The sequence below is a fragment of the Cibotium barometz genome, chromosome 18 (genome assembly GCF_041138505.1).
Source record: "Cibotium barometz isolate CiBa-2024 chromosome 18, ASM4113850v1, whole genome shotgun sequence".
Classification (NCBI taxonomy): domain Eukaryota; kingdom Viridiplantae; phylum Streptophyta; class Polypodiopsida; order Cyatheales; family Cibotiaceae; genus Cibotium; species Cibotium barometz.
This window is the reverse complement of record NC_141063.1, coordinates 30952124-30970585: the sequence shown is the minus strand read 5'-3', so window position 1 is coordinate 30970585 and position 18462 is coordinate 30952124. Positions and strand designations below refer to the sequence as shown.

Sequence of the window (18462 nt, the reverse complement as noted above, 5' to 3'; positions counted from 1 at the left end):
GAAGCTACTATCTTCTCCTTAGGAATAAAGCGACTAAGGAGTCTATAGATTTGGCAGGAAAGTCTAAAATTTTGAGGCGTTGAGTGATATAAAATAATAACACCATGTATCACTTTCATCTTCATTAGAATCATGGTCAATGAGAGATTCTACCTCAGCATCGCACGTAGGTCCAAGAGGCGTGGACATACTGCCCTGCAAACCACTTGTGATGCCGTCTCTCCGCTGGGTCAGGAAAATATAGATCCTCGAAATGGCTGGCTCGACTCGTTCGAGTTGTAGCGGAAGAGATGAGATGCTCGAAGGCGAACGCAGTCATGTCTTGTGACTGGGTGAGGTCGAGAACATCAGATAAGTGTGAAACTTCCATCTATAAAATCAAATTCTTTGATTAAAAATCTTTATTAATAAAGCTTACGGAATGAAAATACAATATGTAAATGCTCTTTTTGAGTTTTTATTACAATTTTTTGATAAGACTTCATTTCTCCTTATTAGCTTTCAACAAAGCTCTGATACCTGCTGTGAGATCCCCCTCCGAGGGCTCGACGGTGGAAGCAACGTCGACCTCCCGTGTAGGGCGGGGATCCACACTCGATGCCTCGCCCTCGCGGATGTCCGGACGAGAGACTAGCCTGGGCAGTTCCTCCAAAACCGAGAGCCCGAAAAAACTCCCCTCGCTCGGAAAGCACGGGCTATTCCAACCATGGAAAAATCTTCTAACGGGGGAATTACTCTAACGAGTCAAAGTCTTAACTAGTTAAACTGATCTGACCAAACCTAAAGTCACGTGGTCAGATCAAGAAGAGACTTGCACTTGGTCCATAGAATCACCGCTTTTTTCCTCCTTTAATGAGGCACAGCCGCCGCTGATCCCCTCCCACAGAACAAGATCTTCTCAGGACTTAATCTAACTAATGTAACTAATCGCATCTTAATTGTTTCGCAGGAATCCTCCGATCCACCAGCCAAGGCCCATGGGTTAGCCAACCATCCGCCGTCGACCACTGTATTGGTGGAATTCCTTTCTAAAGATTTGGTTGTGTTTTCCCGGGTACCGAGGAAAAGAGTTCCCAGGTCCCCTAGCCGGCGATTCATGCAAAAAATTAAGGTAGGCATACCACGTACACACCCAAAATAAAATTGCCATTTATAACAGATTCGGCTGGCTTTAAAACAATCCTTCAATAGAAATCATAATATTACTGATCATCATTCTCCAAAATTCTGAGTCCATTGTATTACAAAATGTGTCCTCTGGACTCTCCGTTGAAGATCAGCTGGCCAACCAACGAGATCCAGTTTCAAAATTTGATTCACAAAAATCTTTCCTTTTAGTCCATCCGAATCTTCCTCGACGTACGCATGGGTGTCCTAGAAACCGCGAGCCCGTGCATCACCTGGTCAGAACCCTCTAGGATCCTCCTTAGGGCACTTCACTCAAGGACTGCTTCGTCGGTCCTCGCCCATCGTATCGGAAGTGCACCATTTTAACCATACCGAGACTGGTCAAGACCTCGGCGGCAGGCAGGCTTTGCCTCCCTCGACGACTCCCCACCAGCTATTGCAACGAACCTGCTCTTAGTAAAACACATGCCAAATGCTTCCTTCAGCATTCTGGCGTAAAATAGCCCTTTAAATGAAAATAGAGGTTCTATGCAAGTAAAATTCCCAGTTTGAGATTGATTCCACAAAAACTCATTTTTCCTTAATTTTCCAATTTCATAATGAGAATCCTTGATCTCTCATCAAGGTAATCTACCCATCATTTGACTGATTGTCCAACTAGATTCTTGGTGATTTCGGTCAAAAGAAAACTAGTTTAATTCAACGGTGGTCTATTCTTTGTATTTAGGAACTGAAATTGGTCACACGAAGTTTTTGCTTGATTCAGATCGAGAGATGGATAAGTAGGTTTACTATCCGTCCCTCTCGTAGTCTAATCATTCGGTTTAGTTCTAACAAATATTTTCTTCAAATAAACATCTACTTTTGGATAAATACCAATTTAGTGATTTAGCCACATAAAATATCTAAAGATATTCTTTCTACCATTTAATTTCTCAACCTTAATTTCTTAGGTAGAATTATGGTAAAAATTCATCTTTTGATACCAAAAATTAATTCAAATCTTTCTTTTCTTAAATCTCATAAAAATTTTCTTTTAACTAAATACCAATATCTATTCTTTTTGAATAAGCTTAAAATTTCTCTTTTTTTCATTTAATGAGTGCAATCCAAATATCATGAAAATTTCTCTTTCATCATAAAATAAATCTCTAAAATTTCTCTTTAACTTAAATAAAAATATTTAATATTTCAAATATACCAAGAATTCTTCTTTTTCTATTTAAATGATTGAATTCCAAATATGATGAAAATTTCTCTTTTATCATTTAAATCTATTCATGCATAAAATAATTTTAACTAAATTTTTTCTTAAAAATTACATAAAAATATTCATTAATCCTAATATGATAAGAATTTCACTTTTTCTATTTAAATGATTGAATTTTAAATATTTTGAAAATTCTTCTTTTATCATTTAAATTTTTTCTATGCACAAAAATAAATTTAATTAAAATTTCTCTTAAAATTGAATAAAATATCCATTAATGCAAATATGACAAGAATTTCACTTTTTTCATTTAAATGATTGAATTCCAATTATGATAAAAATTTCTCTTTCATCATTTAAATTTTTCATGCATAAAAATAATTTATCTAAAATTCTTCTTTAATTTTAAATAAAATATCCATTATTTTAGTATTCCAAATTTTCTCTTTCTCCATTGGAATACATGGATCTCCATTATCATGGAAATTTCTCTTTTATCATAAAAATGAAATTACTAAAAAAATCCTCTAATTAACTATTTATGCATAGACATTAAAAGTTTATTTTTCCATGGATATGATGAGAATTATTCATTTAACATAGGATGATTAATCCTAGAATATGGTAGAAAGTCTTTTTTTCACATTATACAAAAAAATGATTTATGTGTTAATTTTTAAAAAAAATTGATATAGCTCCGCTGCTATTACTGATAATTTTTAATATTTTCTAAAAGAATAAGACTTAGTAATAGGATTATGATAGAGTAACTATCATTTGGACCAATATTCAATTTATGGACTTAATTCCTAAGTTTACCATAATTTATGTAACATTAAAGCATAAAAAAGTCATTTCTTTGGGCTCTAGCTTTTGACTAGCATAGAGTTTGATTTTAGAATTAGGAATTGCTCCATGAGAAGCATCATTTGAATTGAGAATTGGTCATAGGAATGACCATTCTTTGGGGGAGAGAGAGATATACATAAAAAACATCCTAAATTAAGCATAAATGTAAATTTTATGTGATTAATCATTAAAATTCATTGAAGAGCTTCATTTGCATTGAAAAACCATTCAATTGAATACTTCTCAAGCTTGAGAGGGGTTGAGAAGTGAAAAACATTTAGAAGATTAAGAAAAAACCATAAAGTCACACCTTACCTCTTGTTTTGCTTGATTCTCTATTCTTAGGAGAGGTCCCCAACCAATCAATTCATTGAAGAGCTTCATTTGCATTGAAAAACCATTCAATTGAATACTTCTCAAGCTTGAGAGGGGTTGAGAAGTGAAAAACATTTAGAAGATTAAGAAAAAACCATAAAGTCACACCTTACCTCTTGTTTTGCTTGATTCTCTATTCTTAGGAGAGGTCCCCAACCAATCAATTGATTAGTATGTTGAGAAAAGTTCCAAGGAAGGTTGAAGAGAGAGAGAGAGAGAAACTCCAATCTCTCCAAATTGTAGAGGATTTTTAGGGGATAATAGAAAATATGCTTATTCTAATGTAATACTGGCATGGTCTAGTTCACAGATGAGAATACAAAAGAATGAGGGTCTATTTATAGATGAGGGAGGCCACTAACTGAGTCCAACTAAGTTCTAGACTTTTTCAGCTCAGTTTGGCTGAATTCAAGATTTGGACCAGTTTGGCTTCCTTTTTGATTTGGTTTGATCCAAGAGAGAGGAGAGATAAAAACATCTTAATATTTTTGAGTTTAAAACTCATTCACATGTGTGAAATAAGCGCCTCCTTGATGTCTCTCCCTTTCACTAGATAAAAACTATAAAAAAAAAATCTTGTATTCAGAGACAGGGAATGATTACAAGGGATTGAAGTAAAGCTTATTCAGACTGAGGAGAAATCTTACACTGATTATATTTGCAATTGTACCAGCTGGATGTCCAGCACTTGTTGCCAAGTACCCACCTACTACAGAGTTGTACCAGCGCTACTGCCCTGTACCCTACTATACTAGCTGCTGCCTTGTACTCGACTGTACCTACAACCCTTGTACTCGCCTACAGTTTTGGAGTGCATTAAAAAGGGGATGAGCTTCTCTCCTGAGGATTGAATTTGAATCTTTATCATGTATTTATTTCTGTATTTTTAGATTTAGTTATTATTAAAATTTAATGTTATTTTCACAAGTCTAGTCAGGTAAAATATCACCCCCGATGCCTACATTGAGTAAGGCCACCGGAATGGTGTCTTTTCCCATGATTACCCTGACCGCATCTTCACATTTTGAGGAGCCAGTGAAGGTCATTTGGGGTATGAGAAAAACTGGGAGCAAAGCTGATTCGGGAGCACCAGGTATTACTCCCTCCGCGGTGTTTCACCTTGCCAGGGATTAGTACAGGCATACCTGTTGGTACACAGTCCTAGAAGACTAGTGAGGGAAGGTGTTCACCAAGTGAAGGTGGGAGATTACATGTGACTTGGTCTACTCCAATAACTGATTCTTCACTGACAAAATCTTATTATTTACCAGTTGTACTCACTCCTTGTTATGGCGAAATCTGGCCTAGGATCCGTGAACACTTGTACACACTTGTACATAAAAATACTCCAAAAAATACAACTGTATTGAGGGGGACAGAGGGGGAATGGAGGAGGGCTTTCCGGCCCCAGTGATGGTGTCAAGTGTTCTATGTCAATTTCAGTTTTAATGTTGCAAGTATTGTCCATTGTTTGTATTAGTAGTTAAGTGATCTAAAAATGTGTATTTTATCTTCCGATTTGTCATGCCTCCTATAGGGAACGATTATAGTGGAGGCTACAAGTGGGCACAATTGCGCACAAGAGAGAGGAGTGTTGTGCATCTATACATGAGGCAAAGAGAGAAAACGGTGACTAGAAATGGTGATAACTAACAAGGCGGGTAGCGCTAGGGTAGGGGCTATAAGTGGGCACAATTGTGCCCGAGAGAGAAGTGTTGTGCATCTGTACACGAGGCAAAAAGAGAAAAGGAGAGAGAGAGAGAGAGAGAGAGAGAGAGGCTTGGAAGTGCTAGACAGAAGTAAAAGTGTGGCTAAGAAAAAGAGAGAGTTAGCTTTTTTTAAAGTAACACTAGCTTTTTGCTTTTTTTTAATTAAGGAAAGTAAGTTTGTTTTTAAAAAAAGAGAAGGTTGCTTTGAGAGTTTTAATATAAAAGCTTTACTTCTTTTATGTGAAAAAAAACTACGAGAGGGACATCTATTCCCTACTTTTTTCCATAGATCTCTTACAAAAAAAGGAACTTGGCCTCGTATTTCTATAATTCATAGGTGCTTATCTCTTGAGTATAGAGCAGATTTGTGCCTACAAATTTCTTCACCAGCAGACGATCTCCTTTGCGAAAATGTTTTTCTTGTCGCGCCCTTCTCATCTACCCTATAATCTTTTTTCTAACCTTTCACTTACTTTCAAATCTGTAAACTCTCTACTACAACTCCTTTATAAGAAGCACACACATTGAGTGTGCAACAAAAATTTGTGGAGTTGATCGCAGTAACAACTTGGAGTCGGTCTCTCAACAGTAATGACTTTAGAGCACATAGAGCCACCCAGTTGGCTTGGATTTCACCTGCCACCGACGATAACGTTGAAAGATGATTCTGAGAGCGTGATTCATGACCCCCGTTTTTGGGGAGGGGGGGGATACTGCTCACCCCAAGGTTAACGAGTGCTCTTTGCCACCGACCGATAACCCTGAGGTTATCACGTGGTGCTGAGAGGCTCATGGAACGTGGGATTCAAGTATGAATCTACACACATATTGACTAGAATTTCTATTTTAAAGGAAAAAAATTAGTTCCTTCTGTTGAGATTACAAGCTCGATGACAGCTAGAGCTAGGCACGATATGTGCTGGCATGATAGATAGTAGCATGTGTGACAATAAATGGCCACGTCCAGCTGGCCACAATGTGTGGACATTAGATAGGGTTATTTGGTGTGTGTACACAGCACATTTAGTGTGTGGTGTGTAGTTCTCTTCTATTATACATTGTGTGAGAGAGGATATGGCTTCCCTCTTTGGTTAGGGTTACACTAATGGATTAGGATTTGCTCTCTTGTGTGTGTGCTCTCTTTATCAAATTTTTATCATGGTATTAGAGCCTGGTGCTCTCTATTAGGGTTTTGTGAGTGAGTAAAGAAGAGAAAAAATTTCTGTTTTGGAGCTATCCATTGGAGCTTGGAGCTTGGAGCAAAGAGAAGCTGGGAGCACACCCCTACTCAACAGATCTAAAAGCTAAGAACCACGGGTAACAAAGCTAAACACCCTGAGCGGATTGCAGGTGATTTGACACAAGCAAAGCAGGATTTGAGTTGCCCAAAAAGCAAGTGAAAATTCTGGCTTTTTGCAAGCTTTAATGAAAGCTTGAGAGCTTGATTGGAAAGAGGCAAATGCACGTATTAGGTAAAGGACACATGTATGTGGCATTATGATATGTAATAGCAACTCAGGAGCAAGCACAACCATCGATTTAAAGCCATTTGATGCATTGCAAAAGAGGGTAAATCACTATTTTAAAACCCTCACAAAAATAGAGGATGCATGCTCAAAATTGAAGCCATTGGAGTCCATTTATATGCAAATTGCAAGCATTTATGTGTGGGGAGCATACCTAGGACCATTGCTAAGCCATATATGAGCTCATTCATGATTACAAACTCTCCAAACCCCCATAGGAGCAAGCGATGCTGGAAATACAAGCTCTAGGAGCAGATTTTAACCATTTTGCACTTATTTGATGCCTCCCAAAGTTATATAATGTGATTGGATACATATGAAGCTTAGCAATTGTGTGCATGTGAGCTTGGAGAAGCCTTCCGGGAGTTCATTTGTGAGAAACAAAAAGATTGGAGCTGATTTGGAGCAAATTAACAAAAGATTAAGCTTGTAATAAGCTTACCAATTTATCAATTACTCACTACTCAAAATTGGATTAATTCCTCTTACACGGAGGTGGAGCAACACCATATAGAGCTAATGAATGCCTGGGCCCTAAATTTGGATCTCATTTGAAGCGATTAGAGTGAGATTAGTGAGTGTAAATCACTATTTACAGGTTTTTATCAAAAACAGAGTACAACTATTGGCATGTGTTTGGCATGTAATGACCTCGAATGATGTTTATATGCTACATGGAGAATGTATGGATTTTAATGCATATCATCCACACTTGATTTGATCATTTCCCAGTGTTTTGAAAGATTGGAAGGCTTAGAAAAACCCATCTCACAACAAGGCAAAGTGGACTGTTTGCACATAATTGAGCTCAAATGCTACGTGGATGATCTTGTATGCATAATACAAGCAAATTAAAGGTTTCTGCAAAGTGGAGGACTATTTTGGACGCATTTCTTACAATTTGTGAGTGGCGCCAAGTTGTTTTCAGCATTTGCAAATAATGTTTTTGAGTCCAAGAAGTTATCGCCATAAAAATTTTGGGTTGTGTGGACAGCATTGGTGCCGAGGTTTATGTGTGTATATGCATGTCTGAGTTGATTATTGAAAATCCTCAGTGAACATCGTAGTAAACAAAATGAGTGATAGTCCTGATAAAATTGTTGGTGAGAAGCTTGACAGGCACAACTTTCGCATTTGAAAGTATCGTATGATAAATTTTCTCAAAGACAAAGGCCTATAGAACTTGGTGACATGCGATGAGGTAGAGCCAAGGGTTCCCCAAATGAATGCAACACCTACCCAGCTTACAGCACATCGAAATTGGACAAAGAGAGCCTTCAAAGTGTTGCATTACTTCTCGATATGTGTTACAAACAACAAGTTATGCCATATACATGACACAAAATCCCAAGGATACATGGGATACTTTGGTAAAGTTGTATGATACGACTACAACACCAAAGAAGATGCAATTGAAACAAAAGATTCATGGTGTGACTCGAAGCAATAAAAGTGTAAATGATTATGTGCAAGAGATCAAAGAATGTGCTGATGCACTAACATCTATTGGTACTCTTATAGATGATGATGACTTGATAGCCATTACATTGAATGACTTGGGTAAAGAGTACAAGACATTTGAAACCTCTATCAGGGTTAGAGGTAGAGATCCCCATACTTTGATGAGCTGATCTCATTGCTGATTATGGAAGAGATGAAACTTGGAATAGGTGCCTCGTCTAGCACAAATGAAAATTCAAGGAATCAAGCATTTTACACTTATCGTGGAGCTGGAAGCAAGGAGAGATTCATCCCAAGAGGACGTGTAGGTAGCCTTGGTTGGCAGGATCGATCATCACAGTCTCAACAAAATTTTCAGCCATCATTTGATGCCATAGGTGGTCATGGTTTTCACTCTCATGCTAGAGGAAGATCTATATCTAGAGGCAGGGAGAGATAGCAAACACCGCAACAGAATGCTAGTAGCATTGAGTGTCACTATTGTGATAAAATAAGACATATGGCTAGAGACTGCTATAAAAAACAAAATGACTTCAGTGGATGGAAGAGTGCAGCACGGCAATTATGCATCATCTAGTAATGCAGAACATGAGGAGCACTTGTTTGCCATGAAACATGTAATAGCTACTATGACATCACAAAGGGAGAGTGATGATATTTGGTATATGGATTCTGGAGCGTCAAACCACATGGCATGCCATGGTGAGTGGTTTGAGAGGATGACGCTTACACATCAGGGCTATGTTGCTACTGGGATAATACTCAACATCCTATTACACATGTTGGTAGTGTGCCACTGTATGCATGATGACAGAGTAAAAACCCTGTCATATGTGTTATATGTGCCAACAATTATAAAGAGTCTTACATCGATTGGTCAAATGGTGGATTAAGAAATGCAAGTCAGGTTCAATCAACATGGCTGCTTTGTTGAGGACTTCAAAAATGGTTGCAAGTTAATTGCAAAGGGAGAGAAAGAAGGTAGATTGTTCAAATTGAGTGTAGGCATTCCAAAGTTGAAGTCTGCCATGTTTTAAAAAAATCAAGGAGTTGTGCTAGACATTGATATTTGGCATAAGAGAATTGGGCATATGAATATTCAAAAGCTGAAATCTATGCAAGCAAAAGGTATAGTTGGTGGTTTGCCCAGGTTCAAATATGATGATAGTAATCATATATGTGAAGCATGTAGATTTGGGAAGCAGGCAAGGTTTCCATTTCCAAAAGATGGTCAAATCAACAGAAAACCATTGAAAATCATTCACAATGACATGGAGATCTAGCACAGACTCAAACTATCAATGATGATTGTAAGTATATTGTCACATTTATTGATGACTACAACAGGATGACTTAGATTTACTTCTTGAAAGAGAAGAGTGAAGCACTTGGAAAGTTCATTGACTTCAAAGCATTGGTGAAAAAACAGTATGATTTGTAAGGTCCCTCCCAAGCCATGTATGTATGTGTCTCTTTTAATATAGATTTCAAGAAGGAAAGAGAGTGCACTTAGAGGAGAGTGAGATAATAAGGCTAGAAACATTAGGAAAGTGTTAGAATAAAAATATTAGCTCTAAAAGTCCTAAAAGAAATAAGAAGACAAGAATAATTATATTAAGAGATAAGTATCTCCAAAAATAAAATTCGAATTTAGGTGATAGGAGATCGTATTTAGAGTACTTTTACATATTTAGAGTCCATGCATACTAAAAATGTGAAAAAACAACGCGTTTCTAAAGATGACGCGTTTGCAGCTATATACAGACATTTTTACCTATTCTATCCGTGCTGGCTTGTAGACTAGATACATTCCGATTCTTTTGACTGGTTATGTGACCATATTTTGAGTTCGTATCAGAGAGTTATGGCCAAACAATTTGCTAATTCTGTCAGGGTCTCTATATAGAAAAAACTGTAAAAAGACAGCAAGTAACATCAAGGTAATCCTAGAGCTTGAGATGTATATATCCCTTCATTCTTATCTAATCTCTTAGAAGAAAAGGTTAGATTGCTATGGTCTTTCGGAGGAAGAGACCAAAACTCCATAGCTTTTCTTTTTTAAAGAAAGAATAGTTTGTCGTAGCCCTGCCAAGAGAAGGCTATTTTGCCATAGACCTCGAAAGAAAGAAAAGTCAAAGTACAAGTAAGAGGAGATAAAGCTTGGGGATGATCGGATGATTTCAATCGCAAAGAAAAGGTATTAGAAGACTCTCTATTCTCATATTGTTCTAAAACTCTCAGCAAAGACAACGATAAACGATAAATTTCTGTAAGGTTTATATATATATTTTGTTTTTCAATTATATATCATTCTTAGGGGTTGAGGTATGGTCCCGGTTTCTCTATTAATTGTTAATAGTGATCTATTTGATTGATTTACTATTTAAAGTTTGTATTCTTTTAAACAACAGCATATGCTTTAATAAAGAATATCTTATCGCAATCTCAAGTTGAAATGCTAAAATCTTTGTGAAAAGGATTGTTTTCTTAAGAAGGTAACATGGATTCTAGTCCTATGGTTTAGTGAGTAAATGGATTGTTATCTTGGTTAAATTAAGATACAGGTACAACTCTCCCTGCCTTTACACTGCCCCGTTCTTGTGCTTGTATAGTCGGACGGCGAAGACGTTAGTAAGGCCCGGAGTTGGCCCATGGTATCCCTCATAACATTGGAAGAATAAGGTTCGCCGATTGAGACGAGTGATTGTGATGCTGCCTAGTTCTGAGGGCCTAAGCTAGTACGGTGAATTAGTCCACCCTAGTGCGTAGACATCCTTCTGAGGGACGGGAGAATCGAGCGATGGAGCCTAAGAGGGCGATAGGCCGCGGCTTGAGTCCTCGCCAGCGACCGACGACAATAAGGTGTATGGTCCCGTAAGGTTTTGCCCAGTATGTAGAGACTGGAAGGCCGAATTCTAGATCATCGACAGTATAAAGGAAAAGAATAAGAGAGCCGGTTTGACTTGTATGGAATTGATTCATGTATAAAGTTTTTTTATAAATCTTATCTTTGGTATTATATTGTACTGTGAAAAAAGGTCATTTTAACAAACCTTGTGAAAAGAACCTTAATTAAGGAACATATTTATTTATGTCAAACAGTGTGGTAGGATTAATTAGAAAACAAATTGACGTGTGAGTAGGGTGGAAAGTGGGAGGATGGAATGCCCCGACGGCACCATCCTACGGACGGGTGGATCCGATTAGCCGGGTAGCTTTCCAACATATTAAGTGAAAGCCCTACACGTTAGATAAATAGGTTCTCGGACAATTCTATTTTAGAAGACTAGGCCAGCGAGATTGTGCCTTGCATGGATGAGGAAAAAAACGGTCTCTAAGAATCAAGACTAGTAGTTGCCCAAATTATGATCAAATTACCCTATGGATGATTTGATTTTTAGAAGACCACGCTCCCCCTACGGGATAGAACTAGGTCTTACCTATGAATCGTATCCGTGAATCTATGCATGGTCAAGGTATCGATGAGTAGGAAATTTTCTCCAAGATAAGACTTAGTAGACTATCTTAAGTGTTTCCCCTATTTTTGGAAGGGGAGAACCTTACAAGTGGTATCAGAGCCGATCTTAGTTCCTAAGAATTGTTTTTCAGAGGTTAACTGTCAAGAAATTAAAACAAGTGATTGTTTATCATATGAGGACGAATCAATCATCTCTACTGACCATAGAAGTGATTTGAATATCCTCACATGTTGAGACAATCATCCTATGAAATTGTGCTTGTATCTTGGGGGTGCACACGCAAGATATTTGTACAATAAATTTGAGAAATAAGATTGGGGAGAAAACCTTTTGAGGAAAAACAGAGGACAATCAAACTAAGAAACTAGTGAGAGACTGAATGACTAGAAGGATAGACCAAAACTTTGTTTAGAGAAATTTTAAGGATATATCTCATTAACTTGCATATTATAAATTATTAAGATTATAACTCCATTAAGGTTTGAATAGTTGACGTGCGAATGCCATCCATTGGATGCTTTACACTAGGACGATCATCCAAGATCTTGAACCTATCTCAGACAAACATGGGTCTAACTTCGGATGTGTAATTCCAAGAGGATCATGCTATTATATGTGTTAATTCCAAGAGGATCATGCTATTATATGTGTTAATCCGAAGATACTAGATGTATAATTAAAAAACTAATCATCTCAGACGTGTTAATCTTGGTAATCTTTGGATGTGTCAATCCCAAGGCACCAGATGTGTAATTCTCAAAAAAATGAAGATCTCAGATGTATTAATCCTGACTGCCTTCAAATGTGGTGCTATGATAAGTATTTGATAGTTTTTAAACTTTTCATGGATACAATGAAAGAAGCAAGTTCACCCTTCCTCGTCTAAAAATCGTAAGAAATGTCAAATTAGTTGAAAGCACTGTTGTCAATCTAACCACGGGATTATGGGATACCATGAAATTACACATTCGAGAAAGGTTTTGTCCTCTAGGATTTCGAGAGGATAAAATGAATGAATTTTTGGAGCTAACCCAAGAAAGGAAGACCCTAAAAGAATACCACCAAAATCTTGCTAAACTTCTCCAATTTGCTCTAGAGATGGATGAGGTAACTCTTCTCCATCGATTCATTTGGAAGCTTAATCTACCATTGAATAACCTCGTCAAGAATGCAAAACCATCATCTATTACAGAAGCCATAATTATAGTCAGAGACTATGATAAAGTTTTTTTTATATGAAAAGTGTCGAGAGGGACATGAGTCCTTCCATGTTAATCAAAAAGAGGTCCCCTAATTCAAGAGCCCCACCCTTGGCTACAAGGAATCATGAGCTAGAGTAAAATTAGGTCAAGAAATAGAGATAACAGGGTTAAAGATAAACGAATTCAACAAGTATTTCTATGAGTAAATAGAAGAGGATTGGTGCAAGATTCATGTGAAGTAATGTGCATGATGAATAGAGGTATTCTACAAGACGATACTAAGATTATGAAATTGCTATCATAGGTTAGATTGCATAAAGGATTGATTCCCTTACGTTTTTCCATGATAATTTGTTAAGTACCATATTACATGGGATATAGAATAAGAAATTTGAAGGTTCGTATCATATGCGAGGTATATGGATGCATGAACTTAGGATAACAAGGCCAATTAACTTTAGAATAATAAAGACCTTTTGGAGGCACAACAAAACGAGCCAAACACTTGAAATAAGAGACTTTTTAAAAACAATGTTTAGATAAAAAAAGATTTATATCTAGTGGAGACACCACTTTGAAAGAGACAAGAGGATTTACTTAGATACTACCCCAGCTCGCGAGATGAGGACATCTCGATCTTTTAAGTGGGAGAGATTGTAAGGTCCCTCCCAAGCCATGTATATATATGTCTCTTTTAATATAGATTTCAAGAAGGAAAGAGAGTGCACTTAGAGGAGAGTGAGATAATAAGGCTAGAAACATTAGGAAAGTGTTAGAATAAAAATATTAGCTCTAAAAGTCCTAAAAGAAATAAGAAGACAAGAATAGTTATATTAAGAGATAAGTATCTCCAAAAATAAAAATTCGAATTTAGGTGATAAGAGGTCGTATTTAGAGTACTTTTACATATTTAGAGTCCATGCATGCTAAAAATGTGAAAAAGCAACACGTTTCTAAAGATGACGCGTTTGCAGCTATATACAGACGTTTTTGCCTATTCTACCCGTGGTGGCTTGTAGACTAGATACCTTCCGGTTCTTTTGACTCGTTATGTGACCATATTCTGAGTTCGTATCAAAGAGTTATGGCCAAAACAATTTGCTGATTCTGTCAGGATCTCTATAGAGGAAAAACTGTAAAAAGGCAGCAAGTAGCATCAAGGTAATCCTAGAGCTTGAGATGTATATATCCCTTCATTCTTATCTAATCTCTTAGAAGAAAATGTTAGATTGCTATGGTCTTTTGGAGGAAGAGACCAAAACTCCATAGCTTTTCTTTTAAAGAAAGAATAGTTTGCCGTAGTCCTGCCAAGAGAAGGCTATTTTGCCATAGACCTCAAAAGAAAGAAAAGTCAGAGTACAAGTAAGAGGAGATAAAGCTTGGGATGATCGGATGATTTCAATCGTAAAGAGAAGATATTAGAAGACTCTCTATTCTCATATACCAAGTTCTGAAACTCTCAACAAAGACAACGATAAACGACAAATTTCTATAAGGTATATATATATTTTATTTTTCAATTCTCTATTATTCTTAGGAGTTGAGGTATGGCCCCGGCTTCTCTATTAATTGTTAATAGTGATCTATTTGATTGATTTACTATTTAAAGTTTGTATTCTTTTAAACAACAGCATATGCCTTAATAAAGAATGTCTTATTGCAATCTCAAGTTAAAATGCTAAAATCTTTGTGAAAAGGATTGTTTTCTTAAGAAGGTAGCATGGATTCTAGTCCTATGGTTTAGTTAGTAAATGGATTGTTATCTTGGTTAAATTAAGATACAGGTACAACTCTTCTTGCCTTGACACTGCCCCGTTCTTGTGCTTGTATAGCCGACGACGGAGACGTTAGTAAGGCCCGGAGTTGGCCCATGGTATTCCTCATACCATTGGGAGAATGAGGTTCGTCGATTGAGGCGAGTGATTGTGATGCTGCCTAGTTCTGAGGACCCAAGCTAGTGCGGTGAATTAGCCCACCCTAGTACGTAGACATCCCTCTGAGGAACGGGGGGATCGAGCGATAGAGCTTGAGAGAGTGACAGGCCAGCTTGAGTCCTCGCCAGCGGCCGACGATGAGGTGTATGATCCCGTAAGGTTTTGCCCAGCATGTAGAGACTGGAAGGCCGAATTCTAGATCATCGGTAGTATAAAAGAAAAGAATAAGAGAGCCGGTGTGGCTTGTATGGAATTGATTCATGTATAAACTTTTTTTATAAATCTTGTCTTTGACATTATATTGTACTATGAAAAAAGACCGTTTTAATAAACCTTGTGAAAAGGACCTTAGTTAAAGAACATGTTTATTTATCTCAAACAGTGTGGTAGGATTAATTAGAAAACAAATTGACGCGAGTAGGATAGAAAGTGGGAGGATGGAATGCCCCGACGACACCATCCTACGGACGGGTGAACCCGATTAGTCGGGTAGCTTTCCAACATATTAAGTGAAAGCCCTACGTTAGATAAATAGGTTCTCGGACAATTCTATTCTAGAAGACTAGGCCAGCGGCTGTGCCTTGCATGGATGAGAAAAAAAGCGTTGTCTCTGGGAATCAAGACTAGTAGTTGCCCAAATTATGATCAATTATCCTATGGGTGATTTGATTTTTAAAAGACCACGCTCCCCCTACGGGATAGAACTAGATCTTACCTATGAATCGTATCCTTGAATCTCTGCATGGTCAAGGTGTCGATGAGTAGGAAATTTTCTCCAAGATAAGACTTAGTGGACTATCTTAAGTGTTTCCCCTATTTTTGGAAGGGGGAACCTTACAGATCAATGGATTAAGTATTTGAGGACAGATGGTGGTGGTGAGTACACATCACGTGCATTTAATGCCTTCTTGAGATAGAATGGAATAAGAATACAAATTACATGCAGGTACACACGTTAAGTCTATGAATCCCCTCTTAGGGTTTGTCAGGTATATGGATCTAACCCTAATCCTTTGTGATAATATGTTAGTTAGAGACCTTACATAGCGGAAGAGTTGAACGATTAATGCAAATTCACGCTAAGCATATGAGAGATTAACCTTAACCAAAACTACGCAAGACACAATAGACTAGGAGAGAGAACTAATCTATTGCATATTACCAAAGCATGTTGTAATTATATGATGGCCTTGAATGTGGACTTAGATCCTTCTTATGCATACCTATCTATTGATGAATACAATAGATTACCAGCTATCCTTCACTTGTACATGCTATAACACACATGAGGGTTGCTCGATCTTGCTGCTTCACAGCTTCTCTGGTGATCCACACGCTTTGGTTACTGATGCCCTTGGTCTTGATCCTCTAGTCCTTGGTCATCTGTGTATCTGAAAAGTCAAGAATGACCCTTGACTTGCCTTTAAGTAAGGAAGTGATAGCAAGGCAAGTTGAGGTTGGCTAGAGCTTCTATGACCCCAAAAAGTCGTCCAAAATGTCCTTTCTTGTGTCCATATTGTGCCCAGCCTGTGTCCTGACTATTGGTCCAGGTTTGGGCACCATCAGCCACCTATTGGGATGCCAAAACTACCCGAATTGGACAATACTTTGCCCCAAGTCTGTCTAACATGTGAATGGCCCATGATGCTTAAGAGAATGTGCATCTCTACATCCTAATTATCATGAACGTTCTTAATTTTGTGACACAGCACCATTCTCAACATGCAACACAAAAATCTGACAGAACTACATATGTTGCAGATATCGAAGGATCCAATTGTATGATACATTCAGCAGTTCTTTTTCCACGCTCTACATCATTATGGGCCCTGCATGCACCAAGCAAGGTCTGCCATATCACGGTGGTATGTCGAATATCTGTGTTGTTCAAGACAACCTCTGCCTCCTCCAATCGACCTGCTCTCCCATAAAGGTCAATCAGGCACCCATAATGCTGTGAAGTTGGTATGATGCAGTGGTCTTTGCTTATTGAAAAAAAGTAACGAAGACCCTCTTCCACCATGCCCTCATTACTACATGTTGACAATATGTTTACATAAGTTCTCATTGGGTCTTACACCATCTGCCTGCATCGCTGAAAAGAGTTGCAGTGCTTCCTGCACACACCCAACTTGGGCATATGCAGAGATCATCGCAGTCCATGATATTACATCACGGAGATGCATCTTTTCAAACACACACAGGCCATCCTCCAAGTTTCCACACTTAGCATACATATTGACGAGGGCATTTCCCACCAAAAGATCAGCTTCAAAGCCGCTGTCGATGATGGTAGAATGAAATATTTTGCCCCATGTCAAGGTGGAGAAGGTGGCACAAGCACCCAAAACAGCAATAAGGGCTACAGAGTCTGGTTTTACCCACTCTCTCTGCATTTGTTGGAAAAGCTGGACTGACAGCTTCTCATAACCATGTTTGGCATATGCATCTATCATGGCACTCCATGACACTGTGTCATGTTCACTTACATGGTCGAACACATGTTTCGCTTGGATGAGGCAACTGTGCTTGCTGTACATGTTGATGAGGGCAGTAGCCACGACAACATGGGATTCTGATTGGCTGTAGGCAAGCATGGAATGGATGAATGTACCTTCTGTAAGGGTATTTATTAGGGCACATGCATCAACAGAGGTGCTGTAGGTGAATTTGTCTGGCAGGAGACCTTCAAGAAGCATCTGGTGGAAGAGGTGGAGGGCCTGGGTGGAATATTCGTGCTGGACAAATACAGCGAGGAGAATATTCCAAGTGAAAAGATTCTTTCTGTGCAAGCGGTGGAAGATGGAGCAGGCGTCGGGGAGGGCACCACATTTTCCGTACAACTCAAGGAGAAGGTTAGAGAGGAATCTGTTACCTGCGTATCCAGCTTGGACGATGATGTGGTGGGCGAGGCTTCCTGCTGCGAAGTCATTTGCGCTCTGCAGGAGGGAAGCGTAGGCCTGGATTTGCTGGAAATATGACGGCGCCTTCTTCTTCGTCTTCAAGGTAGGGTTTTGCTCCTCAGAAGTGTTATCCCTCGCGAAACAACGGATCAGTAAACGCCTTTGAGGGCATGCAGGAGTCAAAGTCTCCATACCACCATTGTTGCATTTCCTTACACACGAGCCGGGCAAGACCGTGGGCTTGTGCTTGGGCGGCCGGCGGAGGAATGGGCAACCCTATCAGACAAGAAGATTCTGTGATTTCATTGGGGGTTGGTTGTTGCCCTCACAATTAAACATGTGGCATAAATTAAATGGTAAATTAAAACGTATTTTTTGCACGTAGCTCTTTTGAGTGCTAGATAAAAACCTACTCCTTCAAATTCCAACCGGGGTTTAGGAAACCCAACCGGTTTCTAAAGACTCCAAAATTTTTCAATCAATTTTCGCAAGGCAGATCGAGTTCTCAATCAGTTTTTTGTAGACTAAATCAGTAAAAAAAAAGCCATTGTATTAAGAAAAACTTGTTGTGGCACTCCAAGGTATGGGACTTCATGTATCGGTTATGAGTATATGAATTCAATCCACGGCAAAGACCTAAACTTGGAACCCAACTCACTAGAACCTTGTTTTGCATATCAATCTCA

The 18462-nt window shown here is 38.3% G+C and overlaps 1 pseudogene; it reads right to left on the bottom strand.

The window, feature by feature from the left end:
- Nucleotides 1-16029: 16029 nt before the first annotated feature.
- Nucleotides 16030-18015, bottom strand: LOC147629198 (pentatricopeptide repeat-containing protein CRR2, chloroplastic-like; annotated as a pseudogene).
- Between the last annotated feature and the right edge of the window lie 447 nt (nucleotides 18016-18462).